Source organism: Episyrphus balteatus, chromosome 1, assembly GCF_945859705.1.
Source record: "Episyrphus balteatus chromosome 1, idEpiBalt1.1, whole genome shotgun sequence".
Classification (NCBI taxonomy): domain Eukaryota; kingdom Metazoa; phylum Arthropoda; class Insecta; order Diptera; family Syrphidae; genus Episyrphus; species Episyrphus balteatus.
Genome location: NC_079134.1, coordinates 63,711,308 through 63,726,596, shown reverse-complemented (window position 1 = coordinate 63,726,596; position 15,289 = coordinate 63,711,308). Strand labels below are relative to the sequence as shown.

The following is a 15,289-nucleotide window of genomic DNA, read 5'->3' as shown; positions in this document are numbered from 1 at the left end:
GTGTTGAAACACTTGCAGAAACACCAGCTTTTTGTTTGTTTTTTGCCCCGGAGTCAAATGAATTGGAGGCAGATCTCAAAATTTCTCGTCGATTAACTTTTATTTTTGCCGTTTTTTTACCTTAATTCATATTTTTTCTGTACGAACTTTTATTTTTGAGGTACGAATAGGCAACACACTAAAACTCCGATCAATTTTGGTAGCTATAGCAGACCCGGTCAGTACTTGTTCCGTTAACAAATTAATTTTAGCTCTGTCGACAGTATTCAAAGCTTTTAATCTACTACTTTTTTTTTAAATTTTAGTTAAATGACAAAATCTCAATAAGAACATTTCAACCTTTCATTTGGTATGCCAATCACCTCAAAACTCTCACAAACAACGAAGATATTGACCTTTAAAGACCGTGTGTCTAAGTGAATATCCGCATCTTAGTAACGAATACATACAATTTGTTACAGCTCTAGTCTGGATAACTGTAATTTTATTTGCTATAAACAAAACGTTGATATCGGTTACGAGTTGGTCCATGATCTTTCAATTGTGTTCTTTTTTTAAATTCTTTTAATTGTAATTAAAGTAAGACGAATTAGTAGGTGTACTTAATATAAAAAATAATTAGTATATATGAGAAAAATATTAGAAAAAATCAGCAATGGCAGAAAATCGTTGCATTATGTGTTTGCGTTCACGAGCTTTGCGGAGTATGCGCCATGTTTTAGCAAATGATCTTCCTGCAAGTTAACCAGAGTTTGTTCAATATGTTAATGAGAATGCGTTAACCGAGGTACGTACTTTCATTTGTTTATTATTGGCATTTATATGTCTGAATAATAGAAAAGAAGTAAAAACAAAAGAGTTTTAAAAGAAATATTAAGCATAGCTTTATTAATAAAATAATGGTTAGTTATGCTACGATTCGATAGGTGGTGCTTTAGTCAAGGAAACTAACAGATTTTTAGCAACGATTAAACAATAAATATATAAATATTTGTATAGTTATGAGCTATACATATCTAGATGCTGTTATGTTTAAATAAAAAGACTCATTTCATAGGTGTACATAACTGATTGTTTTCAAATTGATAAATCTTGTTTTATTTGCTGCACTTGATTTGAACTTGCCATAAAATGCAACAAGAGATTTTATCACCGTAAGTATTAGGATTGGGTCTATTTTCACAGATTGAATAATTGAACAAAATAGAAGACTTCGATGTCACTTATTCAAACTTAATATATTCTTCTTTCGTTAACTTCCAGATAAGTAAGCGTAAATACTCAGCATAAAAAATCGTATGAAAAATATGAAGTTTTAGTAATTTTCGATTTTCTCAAAAACTAGAAGAGATTAAACTATTTGGTTTTCAGTGTTTGATTAATTGATGTTGCAGTGAATTAAAAAAGTCATTTTAGAGCTTTATTTCACAAAAAGTGAAAAAAAGTAGTACTAAATATTTTGATTTTACCTTATTTTTTACAATTTTTTATTAATAAATCATTTTTTTCGAAAACTAATAATAGAAATAACTTTATTTTAATACTAGATTAAAGGTGGGATGTCTAGCTTTTGAAAAAGGTGAAACACTTTATAGTTAGTGTTGCCACTTTTTTTTAATATGTTTTTTTCATTTTAAGTACTATTTTATAAAATGGTCAAAAACACCACTTTTGCGCTCGTTTTCGACTTTATTCCCATATAATAAATTAAAGTACTCTTCAAGACCTTTCATTTGATATGCGTTTCATCACTGTTGAGCAATGTTGAAAATGGGCCCAAAGTCCATACAAAAGTGCCCATGGTCCTTTCAAGTTTCTACGACAGCGGAAAGTTCTCCATAATTTTGATGATCTGTCAGTGAGTTAGTTATAGTTTTCGCGATTTTTGAAGTCCTATATTTTAGAAACTACTCATCGTAAAAAGCTGAAATTTTGTGAGGAATTTAGGATCGGCCAGCGAGTTTGAATATTCTGGCATCTTTGGTGTGGAAGTTAGAGGGGGGTCGAAAATGGCCTGAGTTGTTTCCTGTAAATAAGGGTGTAGTGCCAAAGTTGCTAGAGAACTTGGCTGGGCACTACCGTGCCCCTTGATACTCGTTGAAAAAAAAGATATACTTGTTGCCACTCGTAAGCAAATATTACTAGTTGTCTTTATACGATTCAATGTATCCTGTGGTCACATGCATCCTGAAATTTAGAAAAATGAATGAAAAGAATAATATATAAATATAAGCGATTTACCTTCACTGTTAAACATAGTAAAGAAAGATTAGTTTAGAAAGTTAAAGAAAAAAAACAACAATAGGTGTGTTTTTTACTACCACCGGTCTTAACTGGGCAAAAAAAACGCCTCGGGGCTCAACCTGAAATCTTGCTGTTCCGAAAACAGCAGACACAACAAAAATTTAGAATTGTCATATTTTTCGCTTTCGTCATTTTTTTGTATTTTTCATGTATGTTTTACAAAGAGATACAAAAATGTATGCTAGCAAAACTATTTTAATACATTTTGTCCTTCCAAACGTGAGTTTTCACGTTTTTAAACAAATTCTAAACAATTTATGAAAATATTAGTTTGGAAGCACAGATTTAAAACTCTTCAAAAAGTTAAGCCCAGAGAAATCTCCGGGCTAAACAACTAAGCCCAAGGGGCTAAGGTGTTGTTGTATTTAACATGTAAATTGCTTAGCCCAGACTGCGTTTTTTTTGTCTACCTAAGACCGGTTGTAATAAAAAACACATCAAATGTAAACATTTCCTAAGAAGGAAATGAAAAACAAACTTACCCACTTGTGACGATATCCATCGATGAAAACTCCAGCTGGAAGCATTAGTTAGATCCTGAAAAAGAAAAAATAAGTATTATTTGGTTTATAAATAATAAGATAAAACATAAAAATAAATAAAACAAGAATTATTTACTTACCTACAATGTTGAATTTCCAAATTGGTGTGACATAAATCCCTTCAAGCAAGAAAACTGAGTTCAACAAAGACACTCCGACCTCAGAACGCGAAAATCGGGGTTGCACTCACACACTTGCAACTTTTTGTGTATGAACACAAAGTCGAACGAGAATCGTGGTGAAAAGTGAGAAAAGAAAAAAAATAAAGACAGACATAGCCAACAAGAGCAAAAGCGTCATTTTGTTATTTTTTGTTGAAGTGTATAGTCGCGTCGTGTCGTTGTTAGCATAATACATATTAGTATAATTATAAATAATTACATTTATCAAATTATAAACAATATGGAAACAAAAAAAGGTATGTTGTATATATCGCTCAAAATGTTTGGATTAAAGTGATGTGTTTCTGCTTGTGTTGTAGATGTAATCTCTAATGATGAAGGAAAAGGCAGAAGGTGAAACATGCGATTGGGCATCTAAAGAAACACCAACAACAGCAGCAGCAACAACAAATAAAATAAAATGAAAAAAATGTATTGTATCTTATATTGTATTTATTGTGAAAATTTCGTTTGCCAAAATAAAATAAAAAATAAAACAGTTTCAGTGAAAAAAAAATAAATCTTGTTTTTTTTTTGGTCGCAAATGCGAAACGTCATCCCTTTTTTATTCCTCTTTCTGGTAGGTTTTCGCTGCTCCACCTCGGGTCCGACTTCGGCTCCATTTTCTCGGAATGGAGATTTTCACCACACCAATACATAAGCAATCGACTTCGCGGTGATTATAATTTCCATACTAATTTGAGCCGCCTTCGGACCTGTTTCTGAGCCGAAGTCGGACTCAGATCCGCCTGAGGCGGAGCGGATTCGGACCGAGGTCGGACTTGTTTGCTTGAAGGGATTATAGTCTACCCAACAAGTTAATTTTAGATTTAAACAAATACTTCAAAAATTTTCTATCTTGGAGCAATTTCATCATTTTCGTGTGGTCATAAAGTTAATTTTCAATTTTTCAAAAATTTTCTATTTTGGGAGCGATTACATAAATGTAAATAAATTGTTCCGAGATGTTTAACATTGAAAGATTGTAGTTGCGAAGATTTATGAAATGAAAAAAGAAGACATTGACATGAACTTGAAGATTTTTATATTAATGAGTAAAAATATTTTATAAGAAAAATACAAAAAACAAAACAAAAAGAAACACTTCAAAAAATTAAATAAAAATTAAATCTAAGTGAAAACAAAAACAAGTAGTATGTAATTAAAATTATTCATTAAAATTTTGTAGAATCCTGAGGATTTCTTTATTTTGGGCAACGATTTTGTCGAGTTTTTCCACCAACTCTTTGTGCATTGTGCCTGCTTGTTGGAGTGCACTTTCGTAAGTGTTTTGGGTAGTTTTTTTCTTCTTTGTTCTTGGTTCGGATTCGTCCACGTCGCCATCCAAAGGAACGGAAACCGCTTCGTTATTCTTAAAATAAAAAGAATAACGGAGTTATTTTTGAATGCCTTGCAAATGGAACCATCTTAACTTACTTCATTTAATACTTCCAACCGTCCAAGTTCAGGGGTGGAGGCATCACCATCGACAGCATCATTAGTGATGATGGAGAGCACTTTCTCCTCAAAATCATTCAGCTGGCGAGGTCCATCGGTGATGCTACCACCACCTGTTTGATTCAGGAACGATTTATAAGCACTGGCCTGTTTCTTAACGCCAGACTTGATGTCAGTCCAACACTGCAACACGAATAAAATATATATTTGATGAATTAAAAGCATAAATTAACTTTCATGCTCAATATACCTTCTTCCACTGGTCGACGGTCTTCACAATTGCACCTTGTGAATTTAACCTGTTGCATAGGGACTCCCAGGTACTGTTGATATTTTGCCGGCAATTAATGTCATTGAATTGCCCTCGAGCAAATGCCTTATTTTCGTACATAAATTCCACCAGAATTTGTTTTTGGGTTTTGGAAACCCTTGCACCTCTCTGAAAATAATAATTTTGTTAAAAAAACTCACGAAATTTTTAATTTTTACTTACTTTTTTTGCTTCAGCCATGATCCCGTTAATTTATCGCTTGCTTGGTAGGTGGTGATTTATTTTGGCATTTGAAATGAAAAAGTTATCGCTTTTCGGTCTTACAGAACCGCAATTTATCGCACTTTCCAGGATTTTTTTCCAGTCGATAAAATTATCGATTGTCAAAGATACAGAAACCCGATGAAGCGATAAAATGAAATCTACTACAATTTTCATATTTTATCGACGAATTTTATCGTATCGATAGTTACAGAACATGGGCACAGAATAGGTCGAATGACAGCTTTGGATTTATTTTTGACAGTTTTTTTAATGTACTTTTTATTCTTAGCGAACTATACAAAGACTGGAAACTGAGCTATCAAGTCACTTTTGCCTACAAGCTGCTAAGAATAAGAAGTACAGGAATGGGTGTATATCACATTTATAGTGTAGGATAGTGCGGTATCAAACTGTGAAAATTAAAACCAAAAATGTCATTCGAGCCATTCTGACGTGTGATAGAATTAAAACCAAAGTTCAATTCAAATTCAAAAACCCTTTAAAATAATTCTTTAAGGGCCAGTTGTACACATATTTAATCCGTAGATCAGCAACTTTTATCTTCTGAAATCGGTGGCAAAGCTGAGGTTTAGCACTGGTTTAGGGTTCATAAATGCAAAAAATAGCATGAACCAAAGTTGACCCACAGCTAATCCGCCGAAATCAATGAGTTAAATTTTGTACAACTGGTATGAACCCTGAACCAGTGCTAAACCTCAGCTTTACCACCGATTTCAGGAAATAAAAGTTTCTGATCAACGGATTAAATATACGATAATTATCGTAGAATAATTTAGAATTGGTTGCTGGCAGAATTAAGTCATAAAAATAATAAAATTTGTTAAAATGAAAGTGCCCTTTTTTCCAACTAATTTTCTTGGATTTTTTAAAACAAGAACTGTCAAATTGAAAATTTCATAGACAGGGGTTTATTTACATTTGGTTGGTAATATTAAGGCGCTACAACTGCCGGGTGCATTTATGTGAAATTAGTATTCTTTCCATTTGTTTAAAATGACTTTTAAGTTTGTATACGAACAGCATTAAATAAAATAGTTCATTTAAAAAGGAAAGAAAGTTAAAACCCTCATAACTTCAATGATTCTCTGATAAAAATAATCTAAATAAAAGATTGAAGCATTAAGAAAAAAATTCAATTAAAATTTAGTTTAAAACATGAATATGGTTTCTATTTTTATGTTTTAGATTCCGATCAGGTGAGAAGTTTTAATGATAAGAATGAAGCTTTGCAAAATTACAACAGTGAAAATATTTTTTTTCTCGCTAGCCCAATTTTTTTGTAAAAAAGAGTATATAAATTATTGTTTTAGGCCAAAAAATTAAACAAAAAAATAAGCTTCGACGATCGACAAACTATACCAAGACTGGAAATTTTCGTACGTTTCACCCCGCAAAACCCTATTGTCAACAGTGTTGTTTTTGTAATTTTGACATTAAATCCGTGAATAAGTGTGCAAAGTAACCACACATTTAACTGAAAAACTTAGCCACCACTGTGGTGAATCACCCACCAAGTGTCTATTATTGCGTAAATACGTAGCATACAGAAACTTGGTAGGTCATTTAACACACCACGTAGCCCTTCAAGCAAGAAAACGGAGTTCAGAAAAGACAAAGTCGAAGGAGAAATCGTTTTGAAAAAACCAATACATATAAAATCGGCTCCGCGGTAATTATAATTTCCATACTAATTTGAGCCGCCTTCGGACCCGTTTCTGAGCCGAAGTCGGACTCAGCTCCGCCTGAGGCGGATCGGGTTCGGTCCGAGGTCGGACTCGTTTGCTTGAAGGGAGCTTGTAGGCAAACGTCATTTGACCGCTCAGTTTCCACTCTTGGTATAGTTGGTCGATGGTTCAATGCATATGTCGTGGGCACAACGGCAAAACCACGAATCTGCAAAATTGTAGTTTTGAGAAAAACGGCTTCAAAGTTCAAAGTTTTGGAAATTCATGCAATCTTATGGGAACTCGTGCTACGGAAATTGATATTTTAGGCTTTTAGGCAACAGATGGATGATTGTGGTCGAAGCAGTGGATAGAGGGACCGATAACAAGTTAATTGACGCATTAAAGTGAAAATGTCCAGAAATGCAGATTCGCGGTTTTGGCTTAGTGCTGACGATGTGTTTGTGTAACTAACACTACTTTGTAAAAATGAAAAAAAATGCCGCTGGTTTCTTCAAACACCCATTCCTGTACTTATTAGTCTGCTTCTACACGAAGAGGTAAATGCACAAGATGCACATAAGAGCAAAGGAGAAATCGGTATTTCTCTCTCCCTTGTTCTTATGTGCATCTTGTGCATCTACTTCTTCATGAAGAAGCAGACTTATTCTTAGACAAGCTGCGAGATGTAGTGAATGACCTACAAAGTTTCTGTGTGTTGCGTGTTTACGCACTCATAGACACTTTGGTGGATGATTCACTACAGTGGTGGCTAAATTTTTCAGTTAAATTTGTTGTTGCTTTGCACACTTATCCACGGACTAACTGCTGCACAGTGGTTCCGTAGTGGGCCATAAGCCGAAATATCGATGTCAATATAATGATGTCATTTTTCGTTTTATTTGTTATAAAAAGCCTATTCTTTAAGGGGGGGTTTCCATAGCATTTTAATGGAAGACGGTTGACTAATTGTTGTATAACTTTTGCAGTTTATAAGATAATCGTATGAAACGTACTTTTTTGAAAAGGTAATAAACGTACAAATATTTTTGCATCATTTAAATCTTAGAAACATTTCTTGTGCGATTTTTATAAGGGTCGAAAATGCAAATTTTTGCAAATTTAGATTGAATCAGAATTTTGGTTGGGGCACCGTTGTTTATAAACTTTTTATTTTTTTGTTTTATAATGTTTAAATGTGTTTTCATGCAGTACGTGAAACACATTTTTTTTTTTTTATTAGAAAAAAAGCTTCGTTAATTTGTTGTAATTTCATGTTTTTTTACTCACTCTTCTTAGAATAACTTTACCGTTTATTAGTGTTTTTAGATGAAACAAAAGAAAACAATAGAGTGAAATTAGGAGAATCCAATAAAATTTCTAAAATTTAATTTGAAGTTAGTTTGAACGGTTAATTTGAAGGAAAGGTGTCAAAATGCACTTTTTTAGCATTTTAGTCGTGGGGCAAAGCGTGATTAATTTTTAAAATGTTTTTGTATTTTTTAATGAGAAGTTAATAAAGTTGTTCATGCAACCCGTTTGCCAAAAAAAAATATTTTTTTTATTTACACACTAAAAATTTGATTTTAATAAACCAATATTTGCATTCTGTTTTTGAGGAAGGGGCAGTCAAAGCATCCACAATTTATTTTTATTATTTTTTTTCATTAAATTTCAAATCAGTTTCAAAAAAAATATATATATATTTTTGGTCACAGTATTTTTAATATATATTGTTGAAAAAGTATCTATTTTAGCTTTTTTTACTTTGAAAATTCCATTGATCACGCACACATGCAAATTTAGTTCAAAAGAATGCCACGCATAAGCTGGCGCTGATGAACTCTTTTTTTCTGTTCTTTTCTATTTATTGAAAAAAAACTTGTTCTTGCGCTCTCATTTCTCATTATATTTTGTTTTTTTTTTTGTGTTTACATAATACTTTTTTTTTTGTTTCCTATTTCCTCACTCAGGCAGGCAGAAATCATTCATGAAATTATGAAGACGATGCAGAGAGTAGGTAGATAGTAGATATTTTTTGCAAGATCATTATCTTTGGTTTTCAAAAAGGGTTGTTTTGTTCTTGTTGACTCTTGGGTTTTTCCTAACAATTCATTTCGTGTTTATAATATCGCACCCGCGCTTGCGAGTTGACACTTTTGGGTTTTTTTTTTGTGTCAGCGAAATTCTTTGCATTGTGTAATATTCACATTGCTCGTGCGGGGATATAGGTAAAGGATTAGATATGTGGTATGCATTTGTTTGTGTTTTAAAAATGTGTATTGACATTTGACATGTGCTTGTGCACAATGATTGATTTCCATATTTAGGCTGATTTCTGGGTTGTATTGTTTATTATACTACACTCGCGCTTGCGAGCGGGGTTATATAATATAAATATGTCACTTTGTTTTTCATTGTCTTTGTTTATAGGTTGCGGATTCGGTTTTTTTTTGTAGGTTTGTAGGTATAATAGTTATATTTTCGCGGGGGAATGGGTAAAGGGTTATATAAGTGTATTTGTGGTTAGAATGCACTTGATGGTATTTATAGAAATAGTTTTGAATAGGTGAAGATGCTCATTATGTTTCCTTAGCAAAAAAAAAGTTTTTAAAATTACACCTATTGAGGAGACAGAAACAAAAAAGTAGCTAATGCCTATCTGAATTTATAAATAAAATATCAGTTTGAAAAAATAGATCATTTTTTTTTCAAAGTGTTGAGCTTGAAAATTATTTTTGAAAACTTCCCTAAACTTTGATTACATAATTGAAAAATTAATTTCAAGGTTTAAAAAAAAGTAACTTATAAGTTATTAATGCTGCCTTATTTTTGTTTCCTAATAATGTAGGTATAAGTAAATAAAAAACAAAATCGATTCAGTTACGAACTGAGTTCATTACATTGGTGACTTTAAAAAAAATCTTTATTAAAAAGGTTTTGAAAGTAAATTGGATTGATATCGAGTCCATCCTCAAACAACATACACATAAGAACCTAAACATTCTATATGTTGTAAGTAAATACATTTCCATGTCAGCCGGCACGCGCGTGTGCGAGACAAAAAATTTCTCAACGAAGAACAACTCAAAAGTGAGCAAGAACCTGAAAATCAATCCTTCTGCGCATCTACTCATATTTTTATACAAACTACACAAAGGATACTGTCAAGTATATTATATCAATGCACCCATATAACACATCCTCTACCTGCTTCTCCGCTGAACAACTATAATTATTATTATAATGCAAAAAATTTCTCTGATACACAAAAAACTCAAATGCCATCCACAACAGCAACATGGAAACAAGTTTCTTTTTCATTTCAAAAATAAATAGGTATACACTCCAGAAATCTTTCATAAAAATATTGAATTTCAAACCAGTTTTCGTCCACAAACACCATATCCATATAAAGATCTATGTAGTATACCTACATCCATTTGCATGTCACCCCGCACGCGTGAGTGCGATGGCGATCTCACAAAGAGACAATGAATGAAAACCATAACCAACATCCTGAGAGTAAAAAACCAGATAATTCGATGGCGAGAGAGCGAAACACATTCACTAATACACACAAATGCTTTTACATGAGATTTGACTTTGCTGAAAAAGGGAACCCAGTCTTAAGATAGCATAACAGACATTTTGAGAAAATAACGGAACTTTTCATATTGACCATGAAAAGTTGTCGAAAAAAGTCTGATTTCAATGCTTTATTTTTGGTCCCGAATCAACTTAAACTTTTAAGTGTATTTTTCGGTTAAAATTATTTTTAATTTTTTTTTTGTTATGGAACTTAAAGTTGAAGGTATGTACTTTATTTAAAGAGTTTACAATTCTGTTTTATTTAAAATTTTCAATAAAAAACAGACTAGAAAAGGACAGGTTCAAATTCCATACTTTTGTTTTTCTTCTCACTTTACCGAAACTTTTAACTATGTTGTCATCAATATAAATACATGATTCATATACATAAATTTTCTCTATCACGTGTAGTTTCTTAAACAATTGAATCTGTCTGCGAATAAGTGCGACGGGCTACGACTGACTCTTTTACACTCATTGTTTCAATTTTACCCATATTTCTCATATTTAAAACTTTTTCAAAAATTTTTTTTTTTTTTTGAGTTTTTATGTTTTCCTTAAGTTTTTGCACATATTTTTATAAAAATATATGATATTAAGCAAGCTTTAAATCTGAAATGTAACATAAAAATTATGACTGAAATTGAAAAAAAAAAACCAAATAAATAATTTAAAAAAATAACTTATCATTTGTTTGTACATTTTGTTATTAAATATATACAAGATTTCTTTATAAAACAATTGTTTTTAAATTAATTCATTTTTTATTGCTAAAAAAATATATTCTCACACATATTCAAGTATATTTTGTTGCTATCCTAACTATAATCCCCTATGGCCGCCCTTCTTAGAAACCGGTACCACTGTGCAGCGTTTGAATTCAAACGAATGCCACTTGGACTCAAAGGGCCCCGGCGACTTTCCAACGACGCATGAACTATATACTAACTGGACTACAAGGTTTAGAATGTTTTGTATACCTGGACGACATAGTCGTTTATGGCAAAAATATAGAAGATCACAATACAAAATTGAGACTAATTTTTGACAGGGTTGCGGGAACACAATTTAAAACTTAATGTAGAAAAATGTCAATTCCTCCGTCGAGAAGTTGTATATTTGGGACATAAGTGTTCCGCAGAAGGGGCACAGCCCGATCCCAGCAAAACAAGTTGTGTACAAAATTTCCGGTACCCCGAACCGTTAAACAAACACAATCTTTCAATGGTTTAGCCAACGACTACAGAAAATTCATTCCAGGTTTTTCAAAAATAGCCCGACCACTTTCTAACTTAAAACGACATTAATGTGAAATTTAAGTGGACAGACAAATGTCAGGAAGCCTTCCAAAAACTTAAAGACTTATTAGTATCACCCCCTCTGCTAATTTATCCCGACTTTGAAAAAGATTTTATTCTAACTACTGATGCTAGGGACTTTCACAAGGAGAAGTTTTTTTTTTATTATTTATTTATTTAATCCGTTAATTGCCTAACGTTAGAACTTAAAACTATTTATGTACATACAATTTTAATAATGAAATTTTACCTAAAAAATAAATAATAACTATAATATGTTAAATGTTTTGCTTTTGACATTGTCGTTTACAGATGAGAGGCGTGTTTTTTCTATTACTCAGTAGCTACTCATTTTTTATTTTATTTGCAAAACAATAATAATAAATATTATTGAACCATTGATTCCCATCCATGGGGGTAAGCCTTGTCGTGGCGGATGGGCTTACGGTGACTACTACTATGAAGCTAAGAGCTATGCGACCGCGAAACTTGTTTTCGCAGAAGGGCCTCCCATGGTCGACAGGTCGAAGCGGAGTAGGCTGTTGCTACTAATTACCCCCCCAACGAAGGAGTGTTCCCACCAAGGCACTCCCAACAATTGACGGTAGCGGAAGAATTCATTTATAGAATCAACGGTAGCGTCAGCAGTTCCAGTTAGGCCGAACTAATTGGTGAACCCCCTTATATGAGCTACTCCGACATATTCAGAGCACAGGTCTATAAGGTGCAAATCACATCTAGGCAAAATAACATCAAGGTGAGCCTAGCGACACACTCCAACATTTAAGAGCTTTCCATTAAGCGTGCATGCAATTCCTTGGGTTACGCGACTGGAGATCACCGGCGTAGTAAAAGACGATCAAATTACACAAATAGGAGCATGCCAGTGTCGACAAAAATGCGATAACGTTTCGCGAAATTTTCGGAAAATTTCGAGCATTATGGACAATCTTGCTAATACGAGCAGCACTACCCCGCCAGGCAGTACAGATGCTTCGCACAATACTGATCCTGGACCGATTAGTAATAATCGGGTCAGAGCTATACGGATTCCGGGGGCTAGCAAAGTAATGCACGAGGTGAGAAGGAAGTTAAGAGTCGCGAGTTGGAACGTGGGCAGTATGAACGGCCGAAGCTGTGAATTAGAAGAGATGATGAAGAGGAGGCGAGTGGACATCTTGTGCGTCCAAGAAACCAAGTGGCGAAACACTGGAAACAGAGCCCGTTTCTTAGACGTCAAGACAAAACAATACAAGATGTTCTACTACGGAACAGAGCAAGGTAGAAACGGAATCGGTGTCATCCTTGCGGAAAAGCTTCTTGGAAGCGTTTTGGCCATTTCGAAGTCCAGTGACCGATTGATGTCTCTTAAACTGGTGATGGAAGGAGAGGTGTGGAATATAGTCAGTGCATATGCTCCCCAAATTGGATGTGAGCAGGTGGAAAAAGATGCATTCTGGCTAGACTTCCACAACCTCATTAAAGACATCCCAAAGGAAGAGCTTTTGTTTGTGGGTGGAGATTTAAATGGACATGTGGGAAACGGCAACGAAGACTACGAGGACTGCCATGGTGGCCTTGGATTCGGAACTAGAAACCCTCCTGGTGAAGAAATTCTAAGCATGTGCAGGTCACATGGTCTTATAGTGTTGAATACCATGTTCATTAAACAAAGCCGACACCTTATCACTTATAGCAGCGGTGGAAATGAAACACAGATCGACTACCATCTGGTATCTAGTTTCATGAAGCCGCTAGTGAAAGACTGCAAAGTGATATTAGGAGAAGCGATCGCCCAGCAACACCGTCTCCTACTGACAGAATTTTTTATGGAGACGAAGGCAGCAAACAAACAAAGAGAGGCTACCGGAGGAATCAAGTGGTACAACCTGGACAAAGGAAAAGGCAAGGAATGCTCAGGAAATACGTTCACCAAAGTTCATTAACGATGCTCAAGGCCTACTACTTGTGAATGACGACAAAATTCTCCACAGGTGGCGACAGTATTGTGGTGAACTCCTAAATGAGCAATTTCCCAGGATATACTTTCCAACAGCCGAACCTTATTTAGACGAAGTACCCGACCTTACAGTCGAAGAAGTTAGCGTGGCGGTGAAAAACTCCAAGAAAGGAAAAGCTATTGGTCCAGACGAAATACCCTCTGAGTTCTGGAAGAAGATGGGAGACATTGGGTGTAAATGGCTCACGATTCTCATCTCCAAACTCATTAGCGGTGACCAAATGCCAAATCAGTGGAGAGAAAGTTTCCTTCTCCCAATCTACAAAGGAAAGGGGGACACACGAAACTGTGATAACTACCGATCGATTAAGCTGATGTCACACACCATGAAGATCGTTGAGCGGATTTTGGACGGCCGACTGCGAAAAATAATACGGCTGTCTGATGACCAGTGCGGGTTTGTCTCGGGTAAATCAACCACAGATGCCATACAGAGTTTAAGAATCCGAATGGAAAAACACCGTGATTCCTCAAGGGATTTGTATATTGTGGTGGTTGATTTCGAAAAGGCATTCGATAGACAACCACGAGATCTGATTTGGGTGTCCCTGAGACAGCGAGGGGTTCCGGAAATGTACGTACGGATGATCAAGGACATATACGATGAAGTAAAAACGAAGGTAAAATGCCCCGCAGGAGTCACCGAAGAGTTCCCAATCAAAGTCGGTGTGCACCAGGGAAGCGTCCTGAGTCCTTTGCTCTTTATTACAGTCCTTGACTTTCTGCTTGAAGGAAAAGTGACGGATCCGAAAGTGAATCAGTTATTCTTTGCTGATGATGGAGCCATCATAAGTGAAGATCCAACATCCTTGCAACGAGCACTTGATGTGTGGGTGGATGTTCTGGAGGGAAGTGGGTACCGGATAAGCGCGAAAAAGACAGAATATCTCTGCTGTCCATTTTCTGACCCAGACGGCCCTATTCCGGACATTTACCTGAATGGAACAACACTTCCCAAGTGCGAAAAGTTCAAATATCTTGGATCTATGATCAACAGTTTATAATTTTGAAAATTTAAATGTCATCAGCGTAAATTAAAACAGACGAGTTTTTTATAATGGATGTTATGTCATTTATGTACAAAATAAATAAAAGGGGACCTAAATTGCTACCTTGTGGAACACCAGAGTTGACATGAAATTGGTCCGATTGCTCATTTCTGAAAGTAACAGTATAACTTCTATTCTTTAAATATGACGAAATCCACAGTAAAAATTTGTCATTAAATCCTAAGGCCTTTAGTTTTTGGACTAAAGTCTTGTGACACAATTTGTTGAAGGCTTTACTAAAGTCTGTGAACACACAGTCTACTTGCTTCCGGTTTTCAAAGGAATCAAGGCAAAAAGTAGTAAAATGGAGCAGATTAGTAATAGTTGACTTATTTTGGACGAAGCCATGTTGATTGTCGCAAATAATTGACTTGCAGTTAAAGGATAACATGCTACAGATAATGGACTCAAATAGTTTAGGAATAACAGAAAGTTTGGCATCTTCTGTGACCGAAAAATGCCCCCTAAACTGAAAGGAAAGCTCTATACTGCAGTTGTTCACCCGGCACTTACATACGGTTCACAATGTTGGACAATGTACAGAACGTATGAGAGTAAACTGACAGCAGCTGAGATGAAGATGCTTCGTATGACAGCAAGAGTAACAAAGCTTGATCGAATCAGAAGCAAGAAAATCCGAGGAAGC

At 34.7% G+C, this 15,289-nt stretch overlaps 1 long non-coding RNA gene across 1 annotated transcript; it reads right to left on the bottom strand.

Annotated features, from left to right (window-relative positions):
- Positions 1–1,394: 1,394 nt before the first annotated feature.
- LOC129907270 (uncharacterized) lies at positions 1,395–3,016 on the bottom strand. The gene is made up of 3 exons (XR_008770990.1): positions 2,927–3,016; positions 2,787–2,841; positions 1,395–2,187 (listed from the first exon to the last, which is right to left on the bottom strand). It is a non-coding gene; the product is annotated as an uncharacterized LOC129907270 (long non-coding RNA).
- Between the last annotated feature and the right edge of the window lie 12,273 nt (positions 3,017–15,289).